Genomic DNA, 15370 nt, shown 5'->3' with positions numbered 1-15370 from the left:
AATACAATGATTTTACTTATTCTTTTTAAATTAGATGCTGATATCTTTATGCTTCAATAATATTTGTTTATATTTTTGTCTAAATAACTAGTCAGGGTTCAGTTGGCTTATATATTCTAAACTGATTCAATAAGTATATCAAATGTTTCCTTTACACTTAGAAACTATAACTTAAACAAAATTTATTTATGAAAAGTAAAAAACAAATAATGTTTTGATTTCCATGTTTATTATAATAACTTATTTCCCTTGCTTTTCTCTAAAATATCTAATAAATTTCCCTTTCTTGCTACTATTCTACTACTCTTATACCCAATATCTTGTAATAATCTATAATGGAATACAATCTGCAAAAACCAAATCACTATGCTATCCACTGAAAACCAATGAAACATTGTGATTTATCAACTATACTTCAATTAAAAATGAAAGTTGAGGGAGTTCCCATCGTGGCACAGCAGAAACAAATCCAACTAGGAACCATGAGGTTGCGGGTTTGATCCTTGGCCTTACTCGGTTAAGGATCCAGCGTTGCCATGAGCTGTGGTGTAGGTCGCAGACGCGGCTCAAATTTGGCATTGCTGTGGCTCTGGCATAGGCTGGCTGCAACAGGTCCGATTAGACCCCTAGCCTGGGAACCTCCATATTGCAAGGGTGCGGCCCTAAAAAAAAGACAAAACACACACACAAAAAATGAGAGTTGATAATAAATGATAAGTAGAAAAATAACACAGTGAAGAAGAATACCTGAGAAAGGAGTGGTGATTTTAAATAGAGTGGTAACGGGAGGGCCCAATGAGGAGGTGACCTTTGAACAAAGACTTGAGAGGGCAAGGTAGCTCATGTAGAAGTCTGAGAGTGGGGCACACCAGGCAGTTGGCAACATGCTTGATGTGCTTCAAAACATCAAGAAGCCAGATGGCTGCAGCAGAGGAAGGTAAAGTGATAGTGGTATGAAATGAGATCAGAAAGTTAAAGGAGAAGTAGAACTTTTAGGGGATTGAGGGTTTTGGTTGGACATTCGCTTTTAATCTACATGGAATCAGAAAATTTTGGAGGGTTCCGCACTGACTTGATATATGGTCTTAGTTATGTATCTATTGTGTTGAGACTGGAGTATAAGTGGACAGGTACAGGAGTGAGGAGATCAGTTAGAATACTAATAAAATAATCCCAATTAGATTATTAAGTCTACTTAACAGTACTCTATGCCAGAATAGTAGTTTTAGGGGGGTGAGGAGAAGCTGAGTGATTGGATATGGGATATGATAGAAAGGGAAAGGCTAAGGATGAAACTAAGTTCTTGGTCTGAATAACTAAAAGATGGAATAACATTTATCAAAATGGGGAAAATTAGAAAGAATAAGTTGGAGAGGGGATTATCAGTATGGGTTTTGACATGCTAAAATTTTAGATATTAAGTAATCCAGTAGATTTGTGGATTATATTTATATATTTGATTCTGAGATTCAGAGGAGATAAAATCTGACATTATCAGGGCATGAATATAAATTCAGAACAGGAGAAATCTGAGAACTGAAATTTATACTCTAAAGGTGTAAGTACAAGAGATGAAGAGAGTCAACAAAGAACTGGGGATAAGTGACAAGTGGAGAGGAAAAAATACCTGAAGGGAGTCCTGAAAGCCAAATGAAGAAAATGATTGAAGGAGTTGCAAGTCACCAACCATCAAACACTTTCTGAGTCAAGTGAAATGAGTGTAGAGAATCAACATCAAATTTAGCAAAGTGGAGGTCACTGCTGACCATGACAGTAGCACTTTTGTGGAGAAGTAGGAAAAAATGATTTACTGCAGAAAGTTCATGCAAAGATAAAAGGAGGGGAATTGGAGGTAGTGAATATAAGCAAGTTCCACAAGGGGTTTTGCCCGAAGAATTAACAGAGAAATAGAAGAGTAAATAGACAGGGATGTAGACTCAGGATAGATTTATTTTATTTCTTTACATTTAAATAGTGGAAATCAGCAATATGATTATATGTTGATGAGAGTAATGTATTAGAGGAAATAATTGATGATGCTAGACATACAGAGGAGAATTGCTAAAGCAATGTCATGGAGCAAATGTGAAAATAAAGAGTCCAACCAAGCAGACTGACATTATTAAGGAGCACAAACATTTCATCTGAAGGAAAGGGGAACGAGGAAGTATACATGAGCACAAGTGCAGGTAAATATCAATAAAATAGGAAGGAAGATAAATAAAATAGGAATGTGAGGGTGAAGATAGCAGCCGTGCTGTGTGGAAGAGTGTGAGCATATGGACTAGAACAGCAGTTCTAAAAATGAGATTCAGTGACCCAGAGGGAACAGTCCCAAGACTTTCAGGGTTCCAGAGATCTTTGCTTTTCTAAGGGCATGACAACAGGTAGTGGAATTTTCTTCATATGCTCCAAACAAACAACAGTGCAGAAGATGATATGCATATCTGTCTTTAACTATGGCATCCATTAAGAAGCTAATTGCAAGAATGGAAATAATGTCACTTAAAGTGAATTTATTGTGTTCAAAAATGCACTTATTTCTCATAAAAATATTATTTCATAAGCTTTATATTAATCAGTTACTGCATCATATATTCTGATCTTATTCTAACAAATATGTGTATATTTATAACAGATACCAATAATAGTTGTAATATGCTAAATATTGTCATAAATAACATGTTGTTAGTTATTCCTTAAACAGGGATTCAAATGTTTTCACAATAAATTTACATCATTACATTTTGACAGGGCTAAATATATGTCAAAATGAAAAAGAAGCATCCAAGCCCCTTAATACATCAAGCAATATTGTAAATACTTGCCAGTGCGCAAGGATGATCGCTCGATGCCCTGTCCAGAGTGCTCTGCTGAGTTATCTCCTCTTTCCATCGTCTTTTAAGCTATTTTCAGACTTACAAACTATAAAAATATTATATATATATTCTTTAGCCTCAGCATACAGTGGCTTGGTGTGTGATCTTAGTACCCAGACCTGGGATCAAATTCTGGCCGCAGAAGTGAAAGCTCTAAATCCTAACCACTAGACCACTAGGGAACTGTAATGCAAATTATTCTCATCCATAGAAACATAAATACATTTTACTGTGTATTTTGGAGATGCCCCTGATCATTGCCTTGTGGATATTGACCACTTTTGCATTTGCTTATAGATTCGTTTCAGCATTCTGCTATTCGATGTCTCCTTTGAATTGGTTTTAACATCCTATTGGTTTTCTCACTAATCAGTGATTTACATGAGATCAGTGACAGGTGTTTATTTTACATTTTGTGACAGTCATGCTGCTATGTTTTTTTAAAATTTTTTTCTGGAGTTCCCGTCATGGCTCAGTGGTTAAAGAATCCAACTAGGAACCATGACATTGAGGGTTCAATCCCTGGCCTCGCTCAGTGAGTTAAGGATCCAGTATTGCCGTGAGCTGTGGTATAGGTCCCAGACAAGTCTCGGATCTGGCGTTTCTGTGGCTGTGGTGTAGGCCTGTGGCTACAGCTCCGATTAGACCCCTAGCCTGGGAACCTCCATATGCTGTGAGTGCAACCATATAAAGACCAAAAAAAAAAAGAAAGAAAAAAAAATTCTAACAATATTGTGCCAAATACACATTTCCTTCCAATTAGTCAAAAATACAATATTTTATAAAATGATACAGAAAAGACAAGTGCTTCTCAGACATTCACAGAACATTATATTTTCCTGTGTTTCACACTTTGAGCTTAAAGTACAAATGTACTTTGGGTGAAGGGAGATGTTGTGGAAAGAGGGGGGGTGAGAGTTAAATTTAAGACTTTCAAAACCAAACAAAAGTTGTCTTTGAAACTTGTCCTTTCCTGAAAGGATATTTTAACAGAAATATTTGAGAGTATAAATTTAAGAAAATATAGCTTTTTAATAAAAATATGTTGTGTTTATGAGAGCTTATTCTATCACCTTTATTTTCATCACTTCACTGCACACAGTTGAAAAATTCATCAGAGGTTACCATTGGGCCAAAAACTAAATTTAGAGAGATTGAGATTTAATAAGACACTTAGATGACTGAAGCTTTTTCTGACTTTCTGAAATTAACTATATGTATGTGATTGTTATTAGTTGTTTCACAGTGCATCGTAATTGTCATTCTCATCCAGCAGACAGTGAGTTTCAAAAGGCTATTTGTTAGAGACTGCTAGCTGTCAAACAAAATCCCTTTCTCCCATCTTCCTTGGCAATAGCTAGAAACTTGGCTGTCTCTCTATATTACATTTCCAGTCTCCCTTGCAATTAGGATTGTCACATTTGCTAAGTTTTCACAGACGGAGAAGAAGCAGATAGAAAGTGTGCACTTCACTCAAGGCCCCTTTAGAGAGTGGGCATGCCTCTTCCATGACCTCTTTTTACTTCCCAGAAACTACAGTCTAAATGTGGGGGCCACCTAACTGTGACAATGTAGTTGGGGGTGTGAAAAAACATTAAAAGAATCTGGGTTTCCGAATAACTGTGTGAACAGATCTTTCTAACATCTTAGAAGTATTATACAAGAGAGACATAAACTTCCATGTTCTTCAAGCTTCTTTAAGCTGGCTCTCTGCAGTATGACAGCCTTGGCTTAGGCTAAGTAGTAAAATAATATAACTATATTTTAATAACTCAGTAAGCTAGGATGATTACTGGCATAAAAAGAATGTTCTCCAATTAATAAATAAATACAACGTTGAGTTATAACTTCATGAGAAATACTTTGGCATAGTTATTTAAGAGGGGTTTTTTAGTCAATTGTAGTAGTTGCTCTGTGAAGCTAATATTTGGTGTAACAGCATTACAGGGCTTGACATATATAATATACATATATATATATGAAAAAATGATTATAACATCCTTTGATTTAGAAATTATGATGATTATTATTATGTGCATTTACAAATGTGGACATTGAGACTAAGAAGTAAAAGTGACTTCCCCAAGGTTGAACAGATATTTATGCTGGATACTGAATTTGGATCCCACTATATTAACATTAATTCATTCAGAGGAAAACATTTAAGTAGCATACCATATTTGAGTAAGTGGTTGTTTTAACACAAGGGTTTATGTAGAAGTAAAATCAATCCCAATGTATGTTTCTCTCAAAAACCACATTTTCAGAGACGAAATTATCAAGATAACTTTTAAAATCCAACTTGCTCAAAGTTTTATAAATTTACCCATTTTCCTCCTACCCTACCTCCCCACACAGTCATTTCAAGTCCATAGCATAGTGTAAAATAAAGTGATTTCTTCTAGGAACATTTCTGATCCCTTCTTTACTAAAGTGTGAAATTTGAGATTGAACACGTGAAGGTCAAACACATATCATCTGTCCACATGGAGTTAATGTCTTGAAGGATTCTGATTCTCTCATTTCTATGGCTGAAGCATTCCAAACCATCACAATGACTTCTCTGCCCACATATTCTTTGGGCAATGCAACTCTTTCCTCTGAATCATATTTGGAATGCCTCATCTAGTTTGTTTCTTAATAAAACAGAGCATGGCTCTTTCACTTACTTATAAGGAAAATAAAGAGTAAATACCCATCACAGTCAGAGATTATTTATTTGGCAAGGGTTATACATAATTTCCTCAATATTTGGTATATACTAGACAATTTCCTTTGTGAGTTTATTGCATTTAATCTATTGATTACAAATATTTTTTCTCACCTTTACACAAAATGGTATATCGAACCTTGAAATAGCCTTTCATTATTTTTCCTATGTAATATGTTACCTTTATACACTAACCTTCATCATTGCAACACATATTGGCATAGTTTAACCATCCACATGAAAGCTTAGGAATATGATTTTAGCATTTCCCATTTGAATTGCAGCTTCAGCCTGAATCAGGAGCCAGCAAGAGCATCCTCAGCCAGACAGGTACACAATGGTAAAGCATTACTTCCAACACTGTAGAGCCAAGGAAACTTCTAGGTTATTATTGGCTTTAATTATCACTCCCATAAGCTGTAATATTCTTTACTTTTGGTGAAGCAGCACTCCTCAGAGTGTGAAATCCTTCCCTGCTTTTGAAAATATCCAAGAAATGAACTGAATCACTTCCAATCTGCTGTAACAACTGAACACCCACTGATAAGTATAAGCAAGGGGCAAATTTATCATCACCAGTAGAAAATAGGCTTTTTGAAAGTGAGATTTGAGACATCTAGCCAGCTGCTTACTACCAGCAGTGATCATCCAAACCAAATCCACTTTCATTTTAAACTCACATTTTATTTTCCCTGATTGGTATTCAAGTTAATAAAAAAGTGGTCTTTTTTAAAATTTTGTCCTATTTATTGCTATAAAATTAAAACACTAAAATATCAAGATAAATAGTTTTTGTAGTTAAAACCATTAATTTAAGTCCTACTCTTATTCACAATATCTGCTTTTTTCTTCCTTCAGCTGCTTCAAGTACAAATCAGACCTGAGGATTTGAATAGGCTCCATTTAGTCTCTCTTCTGGAGGCTCAACCCACACAATCCTCATTTCTTTGCCTCTTAAGGTAAGGCTTATATAAACACACTACACAAAGATATATGCTATTCAGACTGAAATCAGTGCACCGTGATTCACTTCTCAATATTACCTCAGGGTCCTTTGGTTTTCATACTAAGACCACAGTGAATTTCCTTCTAGCTCCATGCTCTGAATTTCAGTTCTATGAGGAAACAGCTATTAAAGGAAGATAATAGAAAGAAGGAAAGCAACTATATGTAAGAGTTTTGAGATATTTGGTAGACTTTCTCATTCTTTATTTTAGCTATGAAAATAATGTGACAGAGTTCATTATAAGTTGAAAGACTCAAAAATATTTTTGAATAAATTTCAGTAATTTCACTTTCAAAATACATTTAATACAGCTATTTAGCCTGAAAAAATCATCATTGACAAAGGACATCAGATTTTCTCATTTGCATTAATTCTTGTTGAAAGAGAATTTTTTCTCTGGCCTGGTGTTTTCATTTTTAAGTCCAAAAGCTATGATTTGACTTATTACTATATTAAAAATTCTGCAATTGTCTGTAACATAGCAGGTAGCCAGTGATATGGCAAAAATGTATGAACACAAGACTGTCATTTACTGATGTTCAATGTAACATTTCTTGTGTGTGCCTGCAATTTTTAAATCTTGTAGTTCTTAAAATTATAGGTATGAAAACCACAAGCTAAATCAAATCAGGGAAAAACAATAACTGTGAAATCAGTTTCCTTTGGTTTGACTGTCTTGTTTCTACCAATGTTGGAAATGGAAAATGTTGTAGTGATTTTATAAGTGGGAGACTAGCCTTGATTTTAGAAACAGGAGATTTTAAAGCCTCTCTCCTTACAGAAAAATAGTTTTATTTTTGTCTTCTCATGTGGTGCACATTACCGTAACATATATCAGCAATCAGAATACTTACAGCAAAGTCTATATGTTTTAATTGTGTGATTATTCAAAAGATCATCATTTTGATAGTCATATATATTTCATACATGTGTCTATTTCCTGTCCTCTGTATTTTCAGAGACAACTGTTCTCACCTGGTATATAATATAGCGTGGTATTGCATACAGATAGTGTACAGATTTCTAGGAGTGAAATAAGTATGAGGGGAGTCCCCATTGTGGCTCAGTAGTAATGAACCTGAGGATATTGGTTCGATCCCTGGCCTCATTCAGTGTGTTAAGGATTCAGCATCACCATGGGCTGTGGTGTAGGTCACAGATGTGTCTCAGATCCCATGTTGCTTTGGCTGTGGTATAGGCTGACAGCTGCAGCTCCAACTCAACCCCTGGCCTGGGAACTTCCATATGCCATGGGTGCAGCTAAAAAAAAAAAGTATGAGGAAAAAATAAAAGCATAGATAAATGACATCAAAGGGAATAATTTTGCTTTAAACAAGTATTCCAAGTGATTATGTAGAGTATTTCTACAGTTTAGACGAACATTTTCCTATTTCTTAAAAGAATGACTCAACCATATATTATCTCAAGTAATTCAATATCATGAACTCTTCAGAATGAGCCATTCTCTTGCCAATTTTCTGAGCTGTGTTCTGTCAATGGCAGGTACCCTTAATGCCTACCATGTAAGACTAAAATGCAAATATTCTATGTGTTATGGCACTTCAGGGCACTTGCAGACTTGCCATTTATGCTATTATGATAAGAGCCAGAAGCCAGTTTTCTTCAAACCATATTTTTTAAGATAGCATTAGCCAGGAGCAGTCAAAATGACAAGGCACTAAGTATATGAACAGAATGAACATTCGGCAAAGAAGTTTAAAGGAATGCAGCTGCAGTAAAAACTGGTAAAAACTGCCCAGTGAGTTAAGTGGTGAATTATCTTCGAGTTTTAAACACTTTGAGGGATGGTGTGTGAATTACTGTTCCAATTCCATGGTATTTTTTGAGAGAAATAGGAATATGACTAGACCGCATTTGCTCTTGAAATACTTTCAGATTTGGTCTGGGTGAAATAAAAATGGCATGAAAATGTCAGCTGAGCCTTTGAAGATTTAGGGTATGCTGCTCTGAGATTTAGATGATGGCAGGTATTGGTAACCTAAGCAGTTTATTTCCTTATCTGATTTCATCTTCAAGGGAAATTTTTGTAGACATAACTTATAAGAAGAATTAAGAACCCTTCTCCTAATATCCATGCTGTCAAGATCAGTTTAAGTGGGAAATGCTTAAGTAAGATTTCTAAGAAAAGAAGATTTTAGAGAATCAGCTGAAAAATACAACTCAAGTCCAAATCCACAATGCATTAACTTTGGTTCTTCTTTAGCTCATTCATCTAATAAACATGTCATTATTGTTGTTTGCTTTAGTATAACTGGCACATTGAAACAAAGATGTTATATTGAACTCTAACCATTTCTGGAGTTGTAGCAAGATGAACTTTTCACTTATGTGATTACTAATTCACAGCAAAGAAGAGCAGTAGAAATGACTAATAACACTGGATGGAATGGTTTACAAAAAGCAAATTATTACTTATGATCGCTTTTTGCTTTGGGGGCCTCTGGTTGCAAATAGAAATTCAAGATTAAGAAAATAAGGAGACATGAAGAATGAGTAGTTCATAAATATGGGGACTGTGTTCATGTCCTGTTACTCAGGTTTGCATGGAAAGGAGTGGGACAAAATACAGTAATTTTTCAAAACAGCATCTACAAAACAAAATAAGAAAGTACCAAGACGTTAAAAGAATTGTTGAGTTACATTCCAAATGACAATTTGGAGTTTGGCACATGAAAATTTTGAAACTAGAATATGATAGATCCCTTGTTACTAATCCTCTTCTCTGTATGTAAGGTCCTCCTCATCAAATTTCTGCCTGAAAGCCATACTTCATGGAAGCCTCCTCAGGGCCATTTAGTCCAGAACTATGTTTACCTAAGCCCCTACTCTTTTATTTGTACCTTTTCCTTACAACACTCACAATCTCCTGAATTCTGGAGCCATGACACCTTTCTTTGAGTTCCTAGAAAGCAGAGACCATGTCTTGCTATTATTTTATCCTCACTACAGGCTTTGGCATATGTCAATTTTCCAGTAATTTTTTCAGTAAATTAAATTATTTTGTTCTTTTCCTTTTGTATAATCAAACAGATATATTCTAAGAATTTTTAAAAATCAGGATTAACCTCAAGACTTAACTAAAGAGAAAAATGTTTCAGCTCTGAAAATGAAGCATTAAGATTTGAAATGAGAAATAATCGATTTTCCTCTAATATGTTTAGAAAGTATATTTGTATACTTCTAATGTATTTTCTTTTAATCTTTTCTGATATGCTTATTTTTAAAGAGTAGATATTATATTTTATCTTTTATATAGTAACATAATATATGTTTCTCATAATAATTGATATTCTTCATAACTATCTTAACACTAGCATTCTAATCCATCCTATTGGCATAGTACAATTCACTTACATTTCTTGTTGACATTGAGTTTTACTTGTAGTAGATATTACAAAGAACATTGCAACAAATAAAGTTAAAAACATTATTTTAATCTTAAATTGTTAGAAATAGGACCTTCATGGTTTTAGTGCACAAACAGTAAGTAGTGGGATAACACTGAAGACATAACAAGATGGAGAAAAGATGGCTAAAATAGCAGGATGATTTAAAACATATTTTTCAGACATATTTGCATTGCTGGAATTTTACCTGGAACTTAAAGGGGCAGGGAATAATGTCCAGAAAAGAAACACACCCTCAGCTAACATAGAAGGCTATATATTCTATAAGGCTGAGAAAGCTACCTGCACACACTTTTTACACTCGGTACTTGGAGTAGCAAGCTGGAAAGAGGTTGTGAAGCCTAGGAACAATACCCCATTAGCTTTTATACTGCGAAATTATGCAGTGTGGGAAAATCATTTAACAAATGTTTAGTAGGGAGCTTCAGTGTATCAGATTGTGAACTAGAGCCGAACTTCCTGGGTTCACATAACATTGCTTCCACTGATTAGGTGCGTAATTTGGGGAAAGTTACTTAACTGCCCTGAACTTATTTTTTCAACTCCAAACAGGGAAATATTAAGAGTACCTGTCATCTAAGATGGTTTTGAACATAAAATAAGCTAATAATCATAATATGAAGTTTGGACAATTTTATTCTAAGTATTTTGTGTATAGTAATGTGTTATATGGATATATACAATATGTGAATATATGCATATTTATGAGTATATCATATGAATTATATATATATGTAAATTAGGATTTGGAGAAGCATCATAGCTTAGGGTTTAAAAGTATGGACTGCAGAGCTAGACTACATGGGATTTGAAATCAGCTATCCACCTTACTATCTAAATGATGTTGGACAAGCTATTTAATTTCTCTGCACCTTTATTTCCTCATTGGTATAGTGAGAGAGTAATAATACCTACACCTCATGTTTTGTTATAAAGATTAAATAAGTTAATCTTTTTAAACTGCCTACAACCTCTGTCACCTAAAAAGCTTTATATTCATTTGTTATATTGTTGCAACACTAAAATATTATCAATAAGGAAGATAAAGATTGACATACAGAAATGATTAATCTCTGCTATCAATAACTTTCCTTTTTAAAAAACCCAAAACTTCCAAAATTAAAAGAAAAAGATAGTAACAGTAGGTGCACCACATGAGCATTGGCTTTCCTTTTTGTTTTTTTCTGTCACTTGAAATGTTGCCATGACTAAGGTTTACATACTTTCAAACATGTAAGAAAATTTCCCAATATTTCAGAAAACTTCAATAAATCCTGAAAGGTAAAATATAATTACTCAAATGGAACATGACCAGCATTTTGCGGAAAGAAAGGTATCACCATCACTGTAGGAAGTAAAATAGAAAAAACTCTTAATTTGGTGGTAAAAATGAAACAAACAAAAATGGCAAAACAAACACAAAAGGACTATATGCCAAGTAAAGTCTAATGGAGAAAAAAAATGATACAAAGTGAAGCCCAGAATTTGGATGTAAATTAATTTATCTTAGAAAATGTGAGAAGCATAGAACACTGTGTTACAAAATGGTACATTGGGAGTGTAGCATTTTTTTTTTAACCAACACTGACATTTCTGAGATTTAAGTCCCATAAACATGGAATAGGTTATACTTTACTAAATGCAAACAGTTTTTTATTAATTTAGCTTAGTATTTCCAAACTCAGCTGTATCAACATTTTTGACTGGAAAATTCTTTGTTATGGAATACCATTTTGTGCAATGTAGGATATATATCATCCCTGGTCTATACCAACTAGATGCCACTGGAAGCACCCTACTTGTGGCAAATAAAAATGTACTATAGCATTGCCAAATGTCACCCGGATGGGAAAAACTACCCCTGGTTGAGAACCACTGCTTTAGCCAATCAAATGAAATAATCTCAGGTTTGAATGACAGCTAAGGAAATCACGTAGTCCAGTTCTTAACACATTTTTTTCCTTATTTGTAGATGAATCAGTGTTCATCTAATGCTCCCTTGAACTGTATCTGTGATTAAGAAATCAATTTGTCACACTCAAATTTTACACTATCTGTTGTTTAATAGTTCTTTCTTACATCTACTTCTCTAGGGATAATTTTATCTTACATATTTCTGTTTCAATTCTGCTAAGTCTTATTCTCAATTAGGGAAAGGGAAGATTCCTCCTTTTTCCTTCCGGAATACTCAAATACTTGTATGTCGCAGCTTTAACCCCTCCCAACAGTGCGCCAGTTGTGATACTTGTAAAAAGAATTTCCACAGTCCCTGTGAGCTGAGGAAAATACACTTAGAAGCGTGATTATTTTCACATTCTTTGTTCCAAATTCTATACAGAACCTTGAATCATTGGTCCCTTATTAGAAGCCTTATCAAACTGCTAAGTCATATCAAATTGGAAGACCAGAAAATATCCAATCAGGAATTCCCATCGTGGTGAAGCAGAAATCTGACTGGAAACCATGAGGTTGAGGGTTCGATCCCGGTGTTGCTGTGGACTGTGGTGTAGATCTCAGATACGGCACAGATCTGGCATTGCTGTGGCTGTGGCGTAGGCTGGTGGCAACAACTCCAATTAGACCCCTAGCCTGGGAACCTCCATATGCCATGAGTGCAACCCTATAAAGACCAAAAAAAGAAAAAAGAAAAAAAAAAGAAAAGAAAGAAAGAAAATATCCAATCATTTACATTTGCTCTACTACTACATTTATTGCATGTATCCTATGCTTTTAGAGCTTTTAAAAGTAAAGGAGTTCCAGAGGTAATCCATAATTTTATAATAATCAACAATCCTCATTTATAGTTGCTTACAGAAGAGATAGTCAAAACATTTCATAGTGGGGTGTTAAGAAACACTGATCAATTAAAACAGATGCCTGCCCAATGAAATTGGAATTTCGCCAATAAAGAACCAGTAAGTAGCATCTCTATACAAACCAACTAAATACCAGGCAACTCTCAAGGGTGATTGTTAAAACTGATTTTTGGACTTTATATCAAGTTCCATTAATTTTCGCCTACTCTTTCACTCCGTCTAGACCATTTTGGATCCTGACCATTACTCAGTGTAAACAATCCAAACTAACTATCTTAATGGTAACAAACTAAAAACTTTATCTGGCTTTACTCAGAGTGAGAAACCTAAAAGAAACACAAATGAAGTGCTAGAGGTTTTATTAGCTAATGTTGCACAATCAACTCCCATCACATGGAAATGTACCATCTTTGTTCTTCTAACTCCAAGCAAAACCATAACCTACTATGTTGAGTGTATGTTTTCCTTAGTGATTTTCCTAAAGCTGTCTCTCATACAGGGCTTCTCAGAAATCTTGGTATCTTCCAACTTTTACTCCCCTTACTGTGATGTGAGGTAATCTTTGCAAGTCAGAGTTGTTCATGCGTATCACATTTATTCTGCAACTCATTTTTTTATCCTAAGTCTATTTATAGTGTCAAAATATGAACAAATTATATGCCAGGCTTTTTCACAAAATTTATCAACATATTTTTATATGCAAATTAGTATACTGTCTGCTTTGAGTAGCATAAATAATGAATTAAAAATCAAATATAGAAATTTATATGCTAAGCATTTTACTTTATAATCTATAATCCTTTTTAAACATTTTATTACACTTTTATCCTTCCCCCAAAAATGTTGGGAATTTGATATGGCTACTGTAAGATTTACTGAAAAAAATAGTAGCATAGAAATAGAAAACAAGATCATGGAGAAAATGTTAAAAGCTGTATACAAATTTGCTAATCTAAAAACTGCTAAAGCTATAGCAAATTAGTCTTCTTTGTATTTCAATTGTCCAGCATAACATCTGGTATCTAGAAATTATAAATAAATGTCTGCTATATTTAAAAATGACCAAAATAATTCTTCATATAAGCAATATTCATAGCATATCTGACTTTTACTCTAAAATTTTATTACCTTGAGTTTCCATATTTTAGGAACTAAAACCTTAGGAATCTATTTAGGAACTATATTTTATGAAAATAATTTTTAGCAAAATAAATTCTTATTAATAAAATATGGATTTTCAGAACAAAATATTCATGGATGCTGCTAATTTCTTTCAATGATATTTAATATCATTAATTCTAATTCTTTGATTAAAATCATAGGATCATAATTAAATTTAGGAAAAATGTTGCTATAGAAGATCTAGAGAATTATTCTCCAAACACTGATTAGGCAATCTCAGTTTCTAACAATCTTTTTGCTAGAGTTTAGAGATATTAAAGAGAATCTATTTCATTACCTTTCTACTAGAAAGTTTTCTTTCTGTTTTTTCTCTAGAGTTTAACCTTAATCTATCAACATATAACAGCCTCTCTAGTTTTGCTCTCTGGAGAAGCACAGAGGTAGTTCTTATCTATGTTTGCCAAATCTAGTGTATGTTCAGAAATCCCAGGAGGTGGTGGTGGATACTACACACACACACACTCCTTAAATTAAATCCTTTGAGAGTATATATATTCTCCATAAATCACATCATCTGAGAATTTTGATATAGCAGACCTTACTTTAGAGCTCTGAAATATTTATTTGTAAATGTGGCCTTGGTTATACTGATCACCAACCTGCACTGACAATCACTGATCCCTGCTATCAACTTCATATCTTAATAGTGAAAACAGAACATTACTTGGGAAGTGAGTTTGGTATTGAAATTAGAAAACAGAAAAGAAGACTAAATTTGACCTAAGTTTATATAATAGACCATTTTACAAAAATGTAGCCAAGGTAGAGACTTCGATTGTGAGGATATCTTGAGAAACTAGGTATTATTTTGTGTAGTAAGCTTGTTGATGAGATCTTGCTTTCTGCAGAATGAGAAGAGACTGAAGTGTAATTTTCAATAAAGCTGACTCAACACATATTGTTGAAATAAAAAACTCTTCTTCAACAGATGGATTTTGATGACCTTATTAGAAACTCTGTGGGAAAGACTTTTTGGTGACGAAATCTATAGCTAGTTCCTGATGAAATGTTATTTGATAAATAAACTGTTATGAAGTTGAATTGTAAAACTTCAGTGGCCTGCTGGAATTCCTTCTTTTGGTACCTTGCCTGAGTCAGTTCACACTAAATTTGCCACAAACATATTAATGAAAGACTTCAGGTTTATATCACAGGGAATATTGTAGAGTATTTTTTGCAACTAGGATGGAGAATTAATAAATATGAATCCTCCTTCTTTCCCTGGCACCAACTGGATTTACAACTTCATTACACTTATGTTCTTTGTCGTTTCTTTGTCTTGAAAATAATTAAAAGTAGTACATTGATTTATTGAACATATTTTTTAAATTTCTTTTATATTAAGTATT

Source organism: Phacochoerus africanus, chromosome 7, assembly GCF_016906955.1.
Source record: "Phacochoerus africanus isolate WHEZ1 chromosome 7, ROS_Pafr_v1, whole genome shotgun sequence".
In the NCBI taxonomy this organism is placed as follows: domain Eukaryota; kingdom Metazoa; phylum Chordata; class Mammalia; order Artiodactyla; family Suidae; genus Phacochoerus; species Phacochoerus africanus.
The sequence above is the reverse complement of the archived record's forward strand: the minus strand, read 5'-3'. Positions refer to the sequence as shown.